Source organism: Bos indicus, chromosome 15 (genome assembly GCF_029378745.1).
Source record: "Bos indicus isolate NIAB-ARS_2022 breed Sahiwal x Tharparkar chromosome 15, NIAB-ARS_B.indTharparkar_mat_pri_1.0, whole genome shotgun sequence".
NCBI classification, from domain to species: domain Eukaryota; kingdom Metazoa; phylum Chordata; class Mammalia; order Artiodactyla; family Bovidae; genus Bos; species Bos indicus.
Window position 1 is genome coordinate 63538034 of NC_091774.1, and position 19857 is coordinate 63557890.

At 44.6% G+C, this 19857-nt stretch overlaps 1 protein-coding gene and 1 pseudogene across 2 annotated transcripts in view; both read right to left on the bottom strand.

The window, feature by feature from the left end:
• LOC139187349 (uncharacterized) overlaps positions 1–19857 on the bottom strand; it is a 200990-nt gene that overhangs the window by 180684 nt on the left and 449 nt on the right. The gene's annotated exons all lie outside the window — the stretch shown is intronic.
• Positions 5948–19849, bottom strand: LOC139187350 (translation machinery-associated protein 7-like; annotated as a pseudogene).

A 19857-nucleotide genomic window follows, 5' to 3' on the forward strand; every position in this document is an offset into this window, starting at 1 on the left:
ACCCACTAGAGGGCAGAGCTTTGTGAGGTTCTGAAATTAGTTAACTGCGCAACCAGCCCAGTTTCTGGGAGACTAGAAGGGGGTAATCACAAGAATGGTCGTGACCGCACTTTTGGAAAGCTTGTGACTGTGTCCCCTGGGCCAAAGTCCACATAAAACAAGACGGGCAAGAGACCCTTGCAGGGCCCTGTATCCCTCCTGGTGGAAGGAAACCAGGGAGATGGAAGTGAAGTGAAGTGAAGTCGCTCAGTCGTGTCCGTCTCTTTGAGACCCCATGGACTGTAGCCTACCAGGCTTCTCAGTCTATGGGATTTTCCAGGCAAGAGTACTGGAGTGGGGTGCCATTTCCTTCTCCATGGGATCTTCCCGACCCAGGGATCGAACCCCTGTCTCCCGCATTACGGGCAGACACTTTACCCTCCGAGCCACCAGGGAAGCCTGATGGAAGGAAACCAGGGGTTGGGCGGGAGCTCAATGACTGCCTGACACAGGGCAGGCCAGAAGGGGGCGCTGCAGGCCGAAGGGGATCAATACACCACGGAGGCTCAGACACTGAAGACGCCCCGGCTTCCTCCGGTGCTGGGGAACAACACAGGTGGGCAGGGGCTGCCCCACCGAGCACTCCACTCACGCGCCTGGGACTGCTTTTCACAGCAGCCCTTCCCCGCCTTGAGCAAGGCCTTGCTGTTCATTTTACTGTCATTTTATCTGCATATAAAAACACTGGGTGAGAAAAGCCAGGGTATCAGGGAAATCCACTCCCCGCCTAACGCCGCCCATATTTTCAGCCCTCACCACAAACTCTCACTGGCCTCTGTTGGGCTGTAAGCCTGGAGCCGCCAGAGTCAAGGCTGGAGGCCGCATCCCGAGGGCGGCTGTGATACAGAGAAAACGGTGCCTTTTGGAGAAATCTGAGTGGGCAGCTCTCAATCAGTCCTCGTCTGCCACGGATGGCTCCCACAGAGTCCCACAAAACCCAGAGGTCACTCTGGCCCCTACAAGGCATTCTCACGCTGGAAGACAAGGAAATATGTTCCCGGGACTCCAAGTCCCTTTGCTGCCTGGGGACCTGAACACAGGGTGAGAGCTAATTCCCAGTGATCATTGGCCACCCCCACAGTCAGGGTCCTCATTAACCCATGCCCTCCTAGCGTATCTATCAGAGAGAAATCTGATCTCAGCTAAGGGTGTGGGAAGGGGCAATGGGAATTTTCTTTGTCTTTCAAACTCCGCATTAGAGTCCCATACCAGGTATAATTAAAATTTTCATACCCGCAGCCTCTGTCCAACTGCTGTAAGCCTTAGTTTCCCAATTTATTAAAAGGTAAGAATAAGATTAACTATGTCATGGGATCTCCAAGAGGCCAGAATGTGGTCATGCGGTAATCCTTGCAAAGCCGAAAGTGCCGCTTTACTTTTTGGTCAGCCTCTAATTGCAGGGCTCTGTCTGCCCATCATCTCATGGGATGGTCTGCTTTTCCACCAGAAACTGTGAGGTCAAGGAGGGTGACCCTAACCTAAACAAGTCTATTTCTGCCCATCACCTGGGAAGGACTCCAAATTAATCTTGTGACCTCATAAATAGATGCCTGGTTTCATCCGTAAAATAATACAAAATTTTACCTTCGTTTCCTTAGGGATCCCAGGACAATCCATGGTTCAAAACTCTTCCTAGGACTGCATCTGCTGCTTCATCAGCCATGTCTTATACACAGCTGGCCCATCTTAAGCTTGTGGACACTTAAGAGCCCTACATCTTTTCACAGGGGCTAATCTTAAAGCAGGCCTCCACTGCCTCGAAATGAAAATGTGCCCTGCATTTAGAACTGTATATTATTCTTCTTGCAGGTTTCAGAGCATGTTTGAGCCTGTTTGGGTCACTCTGAATCTCCAGTTGAGTCTGAGTCTCTCCCAGGTTTAAGTCAAATCTCTAGATTGCAGGGAGAGGGGAATGTCCAGGGTGAACTACATGCAGTTAACAAACAATATCTTTTCATGGTCAGATCACAAAGGAAGAGGGGTACTTATCTAAAGCTAAATCCCAAGGGGTGGAGTGCACTGAAGGATGACAGGAGTCTCCACCTGCAAAGCGCAGTGTCAAGGTGAAAGAGATCATGTGGGTGAGACATTCGCACAGGAGCTGGCATATGGTAACTACTGGTGTTATTGCTTTTATTATTATTAATGTACAGTTTCATCAATTTAGGGCCTCGTTTTCTCCTGTTGTTCAGCTTTGACCGTATGTTCACACCCAAACCCAAGCATGGTGTGGTACAGTGGGACAAACACAGGTTCAGAAGCCCACGACCTTGGGCAACTTACTTAATGTCTCTCAGTTTCCTCATGGAGAACAGGCAAGTACTAACAGCATCTCTAGAACTGGTGTGAATAGTAAAGATATGATTATGTATTTGCATAAGTACCTAACAAAATGGACACTGGCTGAGTAACAGTTATCACTGATGAAAACAGGTACTTGGGTAACTTGTTAATTGTCTTAGAAGAGGAAAGACACTTCAGAGAAAATGGCATTGTGTGTAAGGCTACACTAGGGTTCTAGAATTACCAGCGGATTGCAATAAGTAATTTAGGCAGGGTCTTCTGCTTTCTAGCCACTATACCCGCACCCACCCCCAAGACACACACACACCTGGAGAAAACTCTAAGAGTTTCCCATCAGACTGGAATAAAACTTGAAACCCATCCAGTGCTGCTTCTAAAGGCACCTGGATGAACCTGGGCAAATCAGTGAGACTATCAAAAATCTCCATCAGTAGAGAAGGTGTAAAGATCCAATGAGAAAATACATGTAGCAAATGATTTACAAATTCAAAAGTATAATTATAACAATCCTTCCTCTATTGCCCTGATGCCTCAGTGGTAAAGAATCTGCCTGCAATTCAGGAGACCCAGGAGACGCGAGTTCAATCCCTGAGTCAGGAAGATCCCGTGGAGGAGGAGATGACAATCCACTCCAGTAGTCTTGCCTGGAGAATTCCATGGACAGAGGAGCCTGGCGGGCTACAGTCCATGAGGTTGCGAAGAGTCAGACATGACTAAGCTTGGTAAGCACACAGCACTCCTCCACTGCACACATTAAAGCAGTCCCCAGTGAAAGGACCATTTAGGGTGTTTTGCAAAGTGACAGAGTCTGGTGAGGAAACTGAAATAAACATTCTTTAAAAACTGGTGTGTCACTCAGCATCATCTAACTGAAACCTAGATTTAATGACTGATGACCAAAGCGTGTCAGAGCTCAAAATTTTATACCATTTTCCTCTGTGCTGCTTGTAACAGGCTTTAGCACCAAACCTTGCCTAACCCTGATTGCTTTGGGTGCTGCTGTTGTTCCTGTTTTTGTTTTAAGCGCAGTTCTCCATGGGGATTGCCCAAGAGGGAGTGAGCCGTGGCAGCCCCGTGGGTAGTGCTCACCAGTCACAGGTTCAGTCCCAGGGAGCGGATGGCAACAGGCTGGGTCACCCCAGGGCAGGGACGGTGGAGGAGTATATATATGACCCAGGTTACTAGAACTGGATAAACACACCACTGGCGCTCAGACCTGATGGCTAAATCAGAGCAAAGAGGGTTTCAGTAAGAGCCCAGGGTAAGATTCAGTTTATTTAAAATTTCCTCCCAGGGCCATCCTTATAATAACCCGGGCAGTGGTTTCTGTAAAAGCCAGATTAGATCGTCCTGCCCTGCCTTTTAGAAGTTTCCACAACAGATGGAGGGACACGGCCTAGAGGAAACCCCAACTCACATCCGTCTGCATTCATTATTGGCCCTGTTCTGGAAATGCTATATGTTATCTTGAGCCTGTTTGTTTTTATCTGTCAGAGTGGTTTATTGTTAGGGAAATGTGGTGTCAGCTGTCTCTTCCCCACCATCAAAGCCGCTTCATTAAAGTTAATAGTGTTTGACTTACAGAGATCTCTTACCGAGGTAACCCAAGAAAGCCCCTGCTGGCTGTTATTTTTCCGGCAGTAAAGGCACCAAATGGATGCAATAACTGCATTAATCTTTTAGGAAGAAGAAGAAGAAAACCGTGCAGCATGACTCTTGTCTAGTAGCTGCTTAGTAAATGCACCTCGAATTTGCAAGGCTAACTTTACCCCTCAGTTCGGGACAGGGTGTCAAAACTAGACAACCTTTGTCCTGGCTCTGCCATTCAGGGCTCTGTGGGCTGTGGCTTGTCACTTCCACAGTCTGAGCTTCAGTTTACTTATCTCAGAAATGGATTTCAAGGAAGCCCTTCTTTCTCTAACTGGGGAATTCTTTGGACAAAAGTAATCTTATAACGAAAACTGACCTTGAAAGCAGATAAAAGCAATATATTTTCTACCTTGAGGTTAGGAGAGAGACCAGAGGACGTACCTTCTCAGCATCTTTACCCTCCTCCATACCCTCTCCCACCTAAAGCCATCCTCACCCCTCCCGAGAGGGTCCTGGTAACCTCCCTGGGCTCCCACTCCCACTCAGGACTTCCTGGAACATCATTTGAAACTACTGGCCTAGGAGTCTTATCTTTAAGATCTTTTCTGCTCTGACTCTGGATTCTGTGATTAAGTAATTGAAATCAAACCACATGAGGACCGTTTCTAATTAGCGTAATAACTTTATAGAAGACGCTCTGCTCAGTGCCAGACAAACATGAAACAGTTTAGGCTTTGCTTTGTTTTCTGTCTTCTAATCACTGCTGCCAAATCTCCCTTCTCAACCGGAGTAGTGGATCTCAAGCAAGTTCCACCACCTCTGCGTTCCTGTCACCGAGTGCTAGTTAGTTCAGCTTGAAATGTCAAACTGACTCAGCTGGAATCTCATCACCTCCCTCCCCTACAGGGCAGGCTGAGGCTGGAAGCGTGACTCTTCAGAATGCTTCCTCACCCAGTGGGCATCCTCACAGGTAGGAAAACCAGCAAGAGAGCCAAACGCTACAGCCCTCAGCACAGTGCGCACTTGACCAAGACAAACTGGGGCATCCTCACCCCCTCAGTCCCCCATCAGCGCCCTGCCTGCCTTGCCTCTCCAGCCCTCTGCTCTGCTCCAGAGCAAGATCAAGCAGATGTCCAGGAGGAAAACCTAAAGCCAGTTTTCCCTTCTTGCAAACAAGAAGGAATTTCCCCCTTCACTAAATTTGTTGAAGGAAGTCTGTCTCTCCCTCTCGGAAAGAAGAGAAAATCACGAACTTTGTTCTTCCAAAAGGCTGCAATCAGAAAGACTCTCGCCCTCTCTCTCTTCCCCTACAACCTCCATAAAAGGCCTTGAGGATGAGACAGGAGACTGGGTCAGTGAGTGAAGGTAGAGGACCAAATAGGCTGCCCCAAAGTGGGGGATAAAGGGAGGCAAGGAATGGAGATGGGAAAGGGAGGGGCCACAGCTCTCACTGACTTAATTTAAAATCTGCATTTTCAACTAGGGCTCTAGTTGCCAAGTCCAATACCATAGGGGGTGGGGGAGAAAAACTTCCAGCAAACACCCTGCACACATGTAATACTAGGATGTCTACCAGATTATGTTTGTGTTTATACATGTGGCTTGAACTTGGATGGGTACCAGAAGGTGCACATGTGTAAAACTCTAAAGAATCCCAAGCCACACATTTAGTTTTATTTTTTTGACCCAAGTCTCTGATGGAGAAAATAAAATGAGCGAAAAAAAACCCATTCATTCAGCACTGTCTATAGAACCTTTCCTTAACACCAGGCACTTGAGCAAGGCAATGACAAATAAAGCATGCTCTCTGTCTGGCCGTGGGTATTCAAAAACCACAGAAATAATTCCATTTGTATAAAACTTTAGCATTACTTTTCAAGAAGCCTTTTATACACAATAGTTCATTAGGATCCTCACAGTCATCGGATGGTTATGGTAGACATAATCACTATTTTACACCTGAAAAATCAGAAGTATGGCAAGCTTAAATGACTTGTCTGGTCCCGCAGATAGCTGAGTACAGGGCAGGAATTAAATTTTTTTTTTTTTTTTTTACAAAAGTTTATTCTTAAATGTACAATAGGTTCCAAGACAACACTTCATTCTAGCTATAGGTGGCAACGTATATTATGGCAGGGAATCCAGGTGTTTAAACAGGACTGGAACTAAGGGTCATCGTTGCCTCAGGCACAAGGAACAGCTTGCTTTTTGCCAGATTTCTTAATTCCACCGGTGGCCGGGGGCCCTTTCCCCGCAGCCTTTGCCTTGAGTTTCTTCTGCTCCTCCTTCCGCTTCTGCTCGAATGCCTTATCTTCCTTGTTCGTCTCCTTGGCTTGCTTCTTGGGATGCTTCAGCGGCTTCTTCTAGCCACCTTCGCGGCCCGACATGGCGCCTGCCGCCCCTTCCCCAGACCCTGCCACCAGAAGCAGAGGAATTAAAATTTAAATCATCTGACTTCTGGTTGCAGGCTCTTTCTGTTTGATCAAACTGCAATCGAATGTATCCTGTGATTTCCTTCCAGCTGCCATTACAATGTATAGCCCAGACTTTCAAGGATCTTTTGTTTCAAATATTCCATTCCTTTGTCTACCAAATTTTGCTTGTCAGACCACTTGAACTAGTTCTGAAAATACAGTCACGTGTACCAGCGTTTAGGTTTGAAAAATATAACTCTTTTTTAGTTGAAATGGATTGAAGTTAGATTTAGACTTTATAATGTTAAGACTAGGCAAGAGTCACAATTTTTCAATCAAACCATCCTTTGGTGTAGAAAATTATTTCACTACACACATTATTTAAGCTATTCTGAAACCTACTCTGACGTTCTTTTTATTAATCTTTTTCCTGTTTCGAATCCTTCCATCAGGCATTTCTGTCAAGCTTCTGAAGGGTCCCATATGCACACTTGCAGTGCAGAAATGTGTTCTTTTTTGGTTCATTGGAATCCTTCAGAATGTCTGGCACCAAAACATATTGGCTTTAATTAAAAGGCTATGATTTCTTTGAATTCCCATTAAGCTAGTGAGAAAAAAAATCTGCATTTAAAAAATACAGTTAACACATTAAGACACAGTTGTACTGAAAAATGGCTCATGTTTTAAAAACTACTTAAGCAGATGAAACTAAGCTGCCTGTAATAAAAATACACTCATTTTTAGTAAAATCCTTCACTTCTAAATAGAGGGGTTAACTTAGTACATATGTGCCCAATTAGCCATAAAAACTCAACTAGACATGAACCATGCAATCCACCGATTCGCCCTTGACTTTAAAACATAGATTCCATTAACAGGAATGTAATTTAAATGGTTAAAAAGTGATAAAGTACGTAACTATAATCGGATAGGGTTTGGAATACGATACTGCTGTATACCGATGACAAATCAGGTTTGGATTATGACTCCAGCAAAGTCTGAAATAGCTCAAGCCTGATAATTAGTGATCCACAAATTCAAGAATTGCCTTATATTATGTTATATATTGTACTCACTCACACCTCTTTGCCCATGAGCAGAAGCACATTCTCAAACATTCAAAAAAAGGGCCATGTCAATCTTTTAAAATTCTAGGACCTGAATGCCCTAGAAACCCGACTCAGTTTTCTCTATTCAACTTATCTTTAAAACATGGTATAACTCAAGACAGTTGCTCAAGAAAATATTTAAGAGCGCCCATGAAGTACAGTAAAAGTGCTGCACTCAACATACCTGCAAATTTGGAAAACTCAGCAGTGGCCACAGGACTGGAAAAGGTCAGTTTTCATTCCAGTCCCAAAGAAAGGCAATGCCAAAGAATGCTCAAACTACCGCACAATTACACTCATCTCACACGCTAGCAAAGTAATGCTCAAAATTCAAATTGCCAACATCCGGTGGATCACTGAAAAAGCAAGGGAGTTCCAGAAAAACATCTACTTCTGCTTTATTGACTATGCCAAAGCTGTGTGGATCGCAATAAACTGTGGAAAATTCTTAAAGCGATGAGAATACCAGACCATCTTACCTGCCTCCTGAGAAATTTATATGCAGGTCAAGAAGCAACAGTTAGAACTGGACATGCAACAACAGACTGGTTCCAAATAGGAAAAGGAGTACGTCAAGGCTGTATATTGTCACCCTGCTTATTTAACTTATATGCAGAGTACATCATGAGAAATGCTGGACTGGATGAAGCACAAGCTGGGATCAAGATTGCTGGGAGAAATATCAATAACCTCAGATACACAGATGACACCACCCTTATGGCAGAAAGTGAAGAAGAACTAAAGAGCCTCTTGATGAAAGTGAAAGAGGAGAGTAAAAAAGTTGGCTTAAAGCTCAACATTCAGAAAACAAAGATCATGGCCTTTGGTCCCATCACTTCATGGTAAATAGATGGGAAAACAATGGAAACAGTTACAAACTTTATTTTCTTGGGCTCCAAAATCACTGCAGTTGGTGACTGCAGCCATGAAATTAAAAGATACTTGCTCCTTGGAAGAAAAGCTATGTCCAATCTAGACGGCATATTAAAAAGCAGAAACATTACTTTGCCAACAAAGGTCCATCTAGTCAAAGCTTTGGTTTTTCTAGCAGTCATGTATGGATGAGAGTTGGACTGTGAAGAAAGCTGAGCACCAAAGAATTGACACCTTTGAACTGTGGTGTTGGAGAAGACCCTTGAGAGTCCCTTGGACTGCAAGGAGATCCAACCAGTCCATCCTAAAGGAAATCAGTCCTGAATATTCATTGGAAGGACTGATGCTGAAGCTGAAACTCCAATACTTTGGCCACCTGATGCAAAGAACTGACTCACTGGAAAACACCCTGATGCTGGGAAAGATTGAAGGCAGGAAGAGAAAGGGAAGACAGAGGATGAGATGGTTGGGTGTCATCACTGATTCAATGAACATGAGTTTGAGCAAGCTCTGGGAGTTGATGATGGACAAAGAAGCCTGGCGTGCTGCAGTCCATGGGGTCACAAAGAGTCAGACACAACTGAGTGCCTGAACTAAAGTGATGAAGTACAGAGATGTTCACTGGTTACTGGAAAAATGCACAAGGAACATCAAAATAACCACTTCTCTCCAGGGCTTCCCTGGTGGCTCAGTGATAAAGAATCCACCTGCCAATGCAAGAGACACAGGTTCGATCCCTGACCCGCAAGATCCCACATACCATGGAGCAACTAAACTCCTTTGCTACAACTATTGAGCCTGTGCTCTAGAGCCCTGGAACCACAACTATTGAAGGCCAGGTGCCCTAAGCCCATTCTCGGAACAAGAGAAGCCACCACAATGAGAAGCCCACGTACCGCAACGAGAGGGTAGCCCCTGCTCACCGCAACTAGAGAAAAGCCCGCACAGCAAAAGAGATCCAGCACAGCCAAAAACAAAGTAAATAAATAAATCAACAACAACAACAAATCACTTCTCTCTATAGCAGACTCCATAGGGATATGCCCACATGGGCACAGGAAAGTCAGTGATAAGAAAGACCTGGAAGGAAGATGTCTCATCCATTTATCATTTTTATAAGAGGTAAATGTGAGCTTATGCATCTTACTCATTATCGTGAAATAACACCCTAAACATTTATGGGATGGGGCTTCCCAGGTGGCGCAGTGATAAAGAATCCGCCTGCCAATGCAGGAGACACAAGTCACAAGGGTTCGATCCCTGGGTTGGGAAGATCCCCTGGAGGAGGAAATGGTAACCCATTCCAGTATTCTTGCCTGGAAAATTCCATGGACAGAGGAACCTGGCGGGCTACAGTCCATGGGGTTGCAAAGAGTCAGACACAACTGAGCAGTTTAGCATAATGACAACATTTATGGGATAGGCTTGATGAACCCATCAAGAAGAATCAGATGGCTCACCAATGAATTAGTGACCTCACTCTGAGAATCACTGCTCTAGGTATGAATAATATTAAAGGCAGGGTTTCTTTTATAAGTGTTTATAAATGTAATTAAAATGAATTATATTGGAAGACACACTAAATTCTAATCATCATGATTAACTGTCTCATCTTTTTAAGTGGCCACAGAACAGTGTGCTGCCGCCCTCTAGATCATGTAATTCCAGGTAGCTCCCATCCTCAGACTCCACTCCTCAGGTCTAATCCAAATCCCGTTTGTTTAGGCTCAGCAGATCCCTCTGGTTTTATATTCTTTAGGGAAAAAAATATCTTGTGACACCATTCTCCAAATACTATGCCACTTCGCAAACTTAGAGAATGACTAGGAATAGTGTGCCCTACTACAGGACCTGAGCCCTGCCAAAATTACCAGAGGAGAGGCTGAATCAAGTGGTCTACCTGGTGTCCTGAAGAGAAGCAGTTTCTTGGGGGAGAGGGAGGAAATTGGCATGTGAACGCTGATGAATCAATCTGTTTAGTTCATGTAGAAATAAACCCACTGGGTATGAAGACCTCCATTCAAAGTTCACCAAATGTTACTGTGCTGCTTTATATTAAAAGTAAAAATGTCAAACTCTAGAAAGACATTCTATCATTGCTGGCTTTCTAACCAAGCTCAGATTCATTCCCTCCTCTCCATTTTTTGCTGCACCTCTTCAGAGTGGTATTGTATCTTGCCTGGACCATTGCAGTAGCCTCTAAACTGTCCCCTCTGCCCCAAGTCTCTCATTTTTCACACCGCTGAAAAGTTAATCTTCCCAAAGTCCGGCTCTGATAAAATTACTACCCTGATCAAAAAACTTGAATCATTGCTTCCCATTGCCTGTCAACAGAATTAAGATCACATTCCTTAGTCTGGGATTCAAGGCACTTGCCCCTTTCCAGTGTCACTTCCTACATCACTCCAAGCAATCTGCAAGGCCCACCCCTCTCAGTACAGACTCCCTGCTCAGCACAGACTCCCTGCAGTTCCCCCACCTGGAGTACTGTCCCCTGCCCTCATTACATCTCCTCTTCAACCCTCTAAGACAAGATTCGATCCATGCTTAAAGGCTTAGAAGAGAAATTCCATCTTTTCTATAAAAAGTGCAAAGAGCAGTTCCTGGTTCATAAGCACTCAATAAATATTATCTGTTATCATTGTTGTTACTGCCATGAAGTCGTTAATCTTCAAAGATGGAACCAACCCCTTCCTCTTATGGGAATTTTAATTTTAGCTCTCTTAAGATACACATAATTACATGTTATTCCCTTTCATAGTTATTTAACTATATATTTCATCTTCTCTTAACAGACTGTAAGCTCCTTAAAAAGATGTGATTTCATTCATTTGTGTGTCCTCTGCGTCAGAATACAAGGCCTTAAACAGATTTGAAGAAAATGTTAAGTACTGCTCTAAGCCACAAGGGGGCATGGTCGAGCTACTCTTAACAGTGGAATCAGACTACAATCAGTAATATTGTCTTTAGAAGTGAAAGGTTTTTCTCCCTTGAAAGTTTATTTGTAAATCTGTTTAAAATAAATATATATGCATTATGTGTGATTACAACTCTATTCATGTTGACATGGAAAGACAGGTGCAATATAGTGAATTTTAAAAAGGAATAAGCAAAATAGAATTTATATGGTCTGGTTTTTATAAAAATCTATTTGGGCTTCCCAGGTGGAGCTAATGATAAAAAACTTGCCTGCCAGTGCAGGAGATGGAAGAGACACGGGTTTGATCCCCAGGTTGGGAAGATCCCCTGGAGGAGGGCATGGCAACCCACTCCAGTATTCTTGCCTGGAGAATCCCATGGACAGAGGAGCCTGGCAGGCTACCATTCATGGGGTCACAAAGAAATCAGACATGACAGAAGCGACTTCGCATGCATGCAGCACATTCTTAAACATTCATGGGAAAAGTAAAAGTCTGGAAGAATATGCACCATGATGTTATGACCTGTTATCTATAGCAGGGGATGGGGGAAAAGAGGGTAGTAATATGCAGGATTTTATTTTTACTTAGTACTTTTTTGGATTTTTAAAATAATCAATACATATTAATTTTATAATTGAAAAATAAACCTATTTACTTTAGAAAAATATGCAAAGTGTTTCTCTCTCTTTTCATCTCATCTCCATGTTTGATGTATTTGAAAGTAAATATACAACTTTGAGAATTTTCTTATGTACTAAAGCAAAGATTTTCAAAATCTCTTGATATGTTGCGCCAGGGGTATCTCAGTAATTTTTCATGGCACCCCTGAAATGAAAGAAATACCTAACAGTTAACACTTGTTAAGTCGTTGAGTTCAAACAACTTACTAGTTCAGTTCAGTTCAGTCGCTCAGTCGTGTCCGACTCTTTGCGACCCCATGAATCACAGCACACCAGGCCTCCCTGTCCATCACCAACTCCCCGAGTTCACTCAGACTCACGTAGTTATGCCCTAGTAATTTAATAGCCATTTAAAAGAATAATACGGATAGACTGAAAAAACTTAATTTCCTTCTCATATGATCACAATCACTTATTCATGGACTGTGTACACCTACTGCACACTGTACAACTTCTTAAACATTGGAATTGGATTGGACACTGCTCCCCTCATTTCCTACTCCACGCTGGTTCCACCTAATGACCGACTTTACCACTGCAGCCACCAAAAACCCAGCTCCGCAGATATATCATTAAAGGAATGCAGCACAATCTAACGCTGAAACTACGAACACCTCGAGCTAGTGGTTCTTGAGCATCGCACAGTATAGCTCTGTTTTCCTTAAAAATTTATAGTATCTCACAGCACCCTGCAAGTGCACTGCAGCACCTCAAAACACCGAAAGGCACAATTTGGCAATCAGTAGATTCACAAGATAAAGCTGGTTGTTTTCTGTGAGGCTGGTAAAAGGGGAAGAAACCTCATTAAATTTTCCTTGAAACTATTCCAACCTAATAGCTCAGTCAAAATTACTTTGTTTTCTCTGAACCAAAGTCTTCTGGGAAGGAGAAAAGGATGGTGTGGGAAGCTGAGCTGACCTCCAGGCTCAGAGTTTCCACCTGTCCCCACTCCACCAAGTTCAGTTCAGTCACTCACTTGTGTCCCACTCTTTGCGACACCACGGACTGCAGCACCCCAGGCTTCCCTGTCCATCAACTCCTGAAGCTTGTTCAAACTCATGTCCATCGAGTTGGTGATGCCATCCAACCATCTTATCCTCTGCCGTTCCCCCTCCTCCTGCCTTCAATCTTGCCCAGCACTTCCAATGATTCCGTTCTTTGCATCAGCAGGTCAAAGTATTAGAGCTCCTGCTTCAGCATCAGTCCTTCCAATGAATATTCAGGACTGATTTCCTTTATGATTGACTGGTTTGATCTCCTTGCAGTCCAAGGAACTCTCAAGAGACTTCTCCAACATCACAATTTAAAAGCTTCATTCCACGGAAGTCCTCTTCTAATCTCTTCTCTCCAACTCAAAACTGAGTCCCAAGAGCAGCCTCCAAAGCAGCATGTCCCTGGGAAACACCCAAATTCTTCTCCATGTTTTTCTGAGCCTGGATCTCCAAATATCCTACTGACTTTTCCATCTCTCTACCCAACTGTTTTGAGGCTTTGCAAAGATCTAAGGAGAACTTCTAATGAGCCAGCCCTGGTCCCTTCCAAATCAAAAAGGACTTTCCCCTGCCAGGAATCACCAGTTAGGTCCTGGGACCAAGCCCTCCAATCAAGTTCAGAACAGCTGCTATCCAAATCCACTTGAAATGGGTACATAGAAGAATTTCTTCTCTAAAGTTGAATGAATCCAGTTTCACATCTTGATTTAATGAGATGATTGGTGATTTTCTATTATCAACTCAAATATAATTAAAACGAACCCCAAAGTCTTCGTCCACTTGTGCGGAAGGAAGCTCTGTGCAGGGACTGCTTAAAGAACTTAATATTACAGGTAGGTGGAAACCACCCAAATATCCATATAGAACAACAAATGTGGCATATACATACAATGGAGTACTATTCAGTCTAAAAAGGAAGGAAGTACAGACCAGGCTACAACACGAATAGACCTTGAAAACATTATGCTAAGTGAAATAAGCTAGACACAAAAGGACAATTATTGTATGATTCTACTTACATGATGTCCCTTGAGATTACATTCATTGAAAATGGAATGGCAGTTGCCAAGGGCTAGGGTGGGGAGTGAGAATGGGGAGTTATTGTTTAGTGGGTATGGAGTTTCAGTTTGGGAAGATGAAAAAGTTCTGGAGTTGGATAATAGTGATGGTTGTTGAACAATGTAAATGCCCTTAATGCCACTGAATTGTACATTTTAAAATATGTTTAAAATTAGCTTTTTAAAAATCATGGAGATGATTTTTATGGTAAGGGGAGCCTTTGATTTAACTGGAACCATGTCCCTGGGTTGGGAAGATCCACTGGAGAAGGAAATGGCAACCCACTCCAGTATTCTTGCCTGGGAAATCTCATGGACAGAGCAGTCTGGCAGGCTATAGTTCATGGGGTCGCAAAGAGTCAGATACAACTGAGTGACTAAGCACAGGCTTCCCAGGGGGCTCAGTGGTAAAGAAACTTCCTGGCAATGCAGAAGTCACAGGAAATGAGGGTTCAATCCCTAGGTTAGCAAGATCCCCTGGAGGAGGAAATGGCAACCCAGTCTAGTATACTTGCCAGAAAAATCCCTTGGACAGAGGGATCTGGCTGGTTACAGTCCTTGGCATCGCCAAGAGTCGGACACGACTGAACGACTGTGCACACAGGCACACTGATGTCCCTGTCACATGGAGAGCTTGCAGCAAACCGAGAGATGAGTCCATTTGGATGACTTGGTGTTAAACAAACACATACATGAAGTTTCAAAACCCTGTTCTAAAGAAAACAGTGTCTAAATAAGTGGACGAATAATAGAAACAGGGCTTCCACCTCTTCTAGCCATCAGAAGGAAGAGTAAAGTATTCCTAAGGAAATTCAAAATCTCCCCCAAGTTTCCCAGCCCGTCAGAAACAAGTGTGAAATTCTCACTTATCTTCCATTTAAAGTTTGATACTGCACTTTCCCTTTGCTATAAATCCGAGGCGTGATGAAGTAGTGTCTAGAATAGCAGCCTGAAGAGAGGGGCAAGTGTTCACTGACCTGTGCCCCAAAACCCCGTGACTTGGGCCCCAAAACCCCGTGACCTGGGCCCCAAAATCCCATGACATGGGCCCCAAAACCCCGTGTCCTGGGTGTGAGGTGGCCTGGGCGCTGTGGCCTGGCCGTGCTGTGGGACTGGTGTTAAAGGTCCACAGAGCTCTGTTTGCTCTTTCTTGCAGGCCTGGCCTCCTGATGCATTTCCAAACTCTGTTTGGAGGAAAGGGGCTTTTTGGGGTCAGCTGGGGAAATGCTACACGACACATTCTGTAAAGGCTCAGAGAAGTCCTGCAGAATAGAAATTTCAACTCCAGCTTTCTCACATCCTCCCCAAATGATCATTTAAAAATGTCCCTAGCTCTTCCTCTTCTCTATTTGTCACTGGTCTCCAATATCAAATATTCAGTTTTTTTTTTTTTAGTTTCTCCTTTGGCCAACATATACCATCAGTCCTCAAACTAGAAATTTGGCTCCAGCCACACCTCTCCCATCAAAACTTCTTTTTTTCCTATACTTCCTGCCATCATGCTAGTTGAAATCCTTATGATCATCCCACTTGACTAACCCAAAAAGCCTCCTCGCTGGTCTCCACATCTTATTTTCTTCCCTCTTAACAACCACCATCAGAAGAATGGTTCTAGGTCAGGTCAAAGTGCTGGGCATGTCACAACTACACTTAGGAACCCTCAATGGCTCCCCAGTGCCAACTGGCTAAGGAAGGCCAGACCCCTCAGCGAGGTCCTCTGTGCTTTTCACTCCAAGCTGTCCTCCTGGTCTCATCTCCCACACAACATTCTAGTCAACTCAACTATTTACAGGCCTCAGGATTTCTTACCAGCCCCCTATTTGCGCTCTTCAATGAACTCTGAAGTCCAGCTCAGATACTAGAATCACTGTGAAATCACGGATCTTTTCTTTGCATTCTTCCAAACACTTCACTTGTTGGAATCTCATAATACAATCGGCTTTGATTAGTGTCACGTTTCAAAACCATCAATAGTATATCCACATGTTACACACTGAAGGACTACAAATGACTTTGAATATCAAACTGTCTTATTCATCTCTGTATTTTCCCTAAGTGCCTAACACAAGGCTTTATACATAAAAACATTTAATAAATGTTGAATGCCCTGTTTCACACTATCAAATTCTTAAATCTCTATTATAGTCTTAAGCCAGCAATAGTCAATATTCTTTTTCCTGCATCCTGGACCTTTCTTCTGCTGAAATCTTAGATGGAATCCAAATATATTTTTTATGGAAAGATTTCATATGTGTTTTTAGATAAAGAGTAAATAAAACACATATAAGTGGCATCTCATTTTATATGCATTTATTTTAAATTAAAATGGACAGCATTTTAGCATTTCTCATTATTAAGTGTACTGAGAATAGTAGGCAGTTTTGATGAACATAAAATTTGAAGTAGAGGGTTTGCAATCAGTCATTTCTGGATCCAGCTTATTTCTGTATTTTGACTTGGTTTCATACAGTTGAGACTATCCCAAGTCACATAGACAAGTCATAGTGTGCAATTCTATGCTAGTGGATCATTGATAGGGTAAATAATTTCATTTTTAAAGTGCAAATACAACTCGTTATATCAGCAACACATTAAAAAAGCCATTCACAGCAGTTAAGAACACAGACTCTGATGTAAAACCAAGATATCCTGTTTATCCATGCAGACCTTAAGCAACTTATCTGGCCTCAGTTGCCACATCTGTAAACCAGAAATAAAAATGATTCTTCCCTCATAAGGTTGTGCAAAAAGACGATGGGTCACACAAATCAATGCTTCAATGGTCCTGTCTGTTAAAATGTAGTCTATAAGAGAATCAGAGTGTGCAATCTTAATGTTTTATCATATATAGAGCAGTTACTAAGATATTTATAAGATGTACAAAAAATAGCAACATCACAAAACCCACAGACCCACCCAGGTTAAGAAAGAGAAAGATGACAGTTACTTTTGAAATGTCCAGCGTGCCCTTCCCACACCTTTTCTTCCCTACGAGGTAACTGTTACCTTTCCCACATTGTTCGGTTTTTGTTTTTTCATTTTTAGCACTTACCCTGGCCCTAGTATATGCCAGCGGAGGAGGCAATGGCACCCCACTCCAGTACTCTTGCCTGGAAAAATCCCATGGACGGAGGAGCCTGGTAGGCTACGGTCCATGGGGTTGCGAAGAATCAGGACACCACTGAGCGACTTCACTTTCACTTTTCACTTTCATGCATTAGAGAAGGAAATGGCAGCCCACTCCAGTGTTCTTGCCTGGAGAATCCCAGGGACAGGGGAGCCTGGTGGGCTGCCAACTATGGGGTCACACAGAGTCGGACACGACTGAAGCAACTTAGCAGTATATGCCAGGCTTTCCAAAATTTACTCCAATTTAACCATCATAAGCACTCAATGAAGTAGATAACATTTTCCTTCTTAAACGTGAGGACTGTGGGCCACAGAGATGCCAAGGGGCAGTCTGCAAGTGGAGGCACCAGGATTTGAACCAGGAAGAGAGGGCTGCTGCTTCCTTGGTTTTAAGGGCTTTCCTGGTGGGTCAGGTGGTAAAGACTCTGCCTGCAATGCAGGAGACCTGGGTTCGATTCCTGGGTAGGGAAGATACCCTGGAGCAGGAAATGGCAACCCACTCCAATATTCTTGCCTGGAGAATCCTATGGACAGAGGAGCCTGGTGCGCTACAGTCCATGGGGTCACAAAGATCTGCACACGAGCAACTAACACAATCCCTTCTTTCTAGTGGGCCACCAGAGTCCCTGTCCACCGACACAGCCAGGCTTGAAACACAATTTGAAGCTCACTCTCATGCTGCATACTTGAATGAACATTTATTAGAAACATACACCACCTGCCGAACATCACGCTGGGTACCACAGAGCTGAAGTAAAAGCTGCTTCTCTGAGTGCAACTGCAGTTCCCCCGGTTCCTCCCTGCGCTGCGGTCCTAACCCCACCCCTCAACGTGCAGGGCCACCTGACAGACCCTGGGAGCCCAGAGTGGCCTTGAAGAAAGGCCAGCAGACCCAGACACTCCACCGTGGTGTTGCCCAGGGTGGTTCTCAACAACAATCAATCCCCAAGGAACCACGGGAAATTCCAAACTTTTCTGCCCCCACTCCCAGCCTCTTCCTCATCAAGGCTTCCTCCGAGAAGTGAACCACGTAGGAATCCTCAGGAATCCACAGCCTTTGCCAGCAAGAGGCCAGGCGCGGCTTCGTAAGTGACCCACCCCACAAGGAAAGGCCTGGACTTGAGCACATGTCACTCCCCTAATTACTCCCTGTGCTGGGAGTCCAACAATAACAGCGCATCTTTCACGGGCACCTCCCACCGTGAACTTGGGAACCTCACATGCAGCCAAGCGCTAGGAAGTGCTAAAAAGGTCAGGGGCTGTGAGTGGCCAGCAGTCCCAGGCCTCTGGGGGAGAATCCCACTCACTCTCTAGTCCAAAATCTGGGCCCCCAAAAAACTGCCTGAGCCCCAGCTCCTCCAGGGCCTACTTCCTGAGACTGGGAGGGTCACCATGGGTGGGGCCCTTAGAAGAGCCAGTGGGTCACACAGCATCTGCACCCAAGCTACCCAGGGGAAAAGGAGGTGGGGAGTGGGTAGGGGGGCCAGGAAATGTTTCCAGGATCACATTCACTTAGCAAACGCTCCCAAGGCAAATGCCCTTTAATGTTCTTTAAAGTCTAGTACAAGGTAGAGTTGAGTTCTTTAGAGTGCAAAGATCAAAGTGCTATATTGGAAAATTTGTTCTTGGCTTTAGATGCAAAAAGAATGTGTGTGAATATATATTTACATGTCTCACAGGGTCTTTAAAGAAAGCCTTTCATGTCCTTTATCCTTTAAACTTTTATAACATAGGTTGAAAGTGTGATACAATCTTTAACTTCTCATATATTGAGAGATCTTTTTCTCAGAACTAATGAAGACTTCTGTTTTCTTAGGATGTAATTAACCTCCCTGTTCTAGAATTTGAAATAAGAATGCCCTGTACTTCTAAATGCAACTATGTAAAAAGTATGTGCGCACATGGACCTAGGCAGTGGGAGATATAGGACAGGGGTAGGGTTGTTTTCAATATTGTTGTTAAAACATTTCAATGTTGTTGTTAAAACTGGGGAGAAAAGAATACATTGTGCACCACTGTGCGATCTTCTTGTCCTCGATGTTAATAAATGTGTTTTTCACTGTTGTTTATATTCCATTTCTAACATCACTACCATCTTACATCTGCTCCAAGCCGCAAAGTTGAAAAGTGCACGAGGTCTTAACCAACCCTTGTGCACCGAGTGCGCCTGCTCACGTATGATCCATGTGCACCCTTCTTTCTCACTCTAGACAGAATTTCTTGGGGAGCCCTCAGAGCCTCCCCGCCCCAGCCATATTTCTCCCTAGGCTCTTATTAAAACCAGGTGCGCGGGAGGCGGGCCTTTTTGGACAGAAAAGCCTTCTCTGGGCCCAAAGCTCCCCCTTCCGGTGTGTTTTCTAGCGGGAACTCCGAGCTGAGCAAAGAGAAAGCAGGCAGCTGGTCCTGGCCGGGCAAGCGGGGGTGACCTTGTCGAGACGGCCACGCGGCTCTGGCTGTGCAAGGGCAAGGTGCACAAGGGCAGAGAGTGAGGCTGGGGGCGGGGAGGGGGGTAAACAGCCGGTGGCTCGGGTCATTCCCGCTCCGTGCAACGCAGGAGCGGGGACCGCGGGCTCCCAGGCCTGGCGGAAGAAGAGCGGAGAGAAGCCGCACCGACCCCGTGCATTTGAACTTGAAACCCGGGCTGGCGGCGGACTCGGGCCAGACCGCCGCAGGAGCCGCGGAGACCCCGACTCTCCCTCCCGGGGCTCGCCCGCAGCCCCGCGCCTGCTTCCAGAGCGTCCGCCGGAT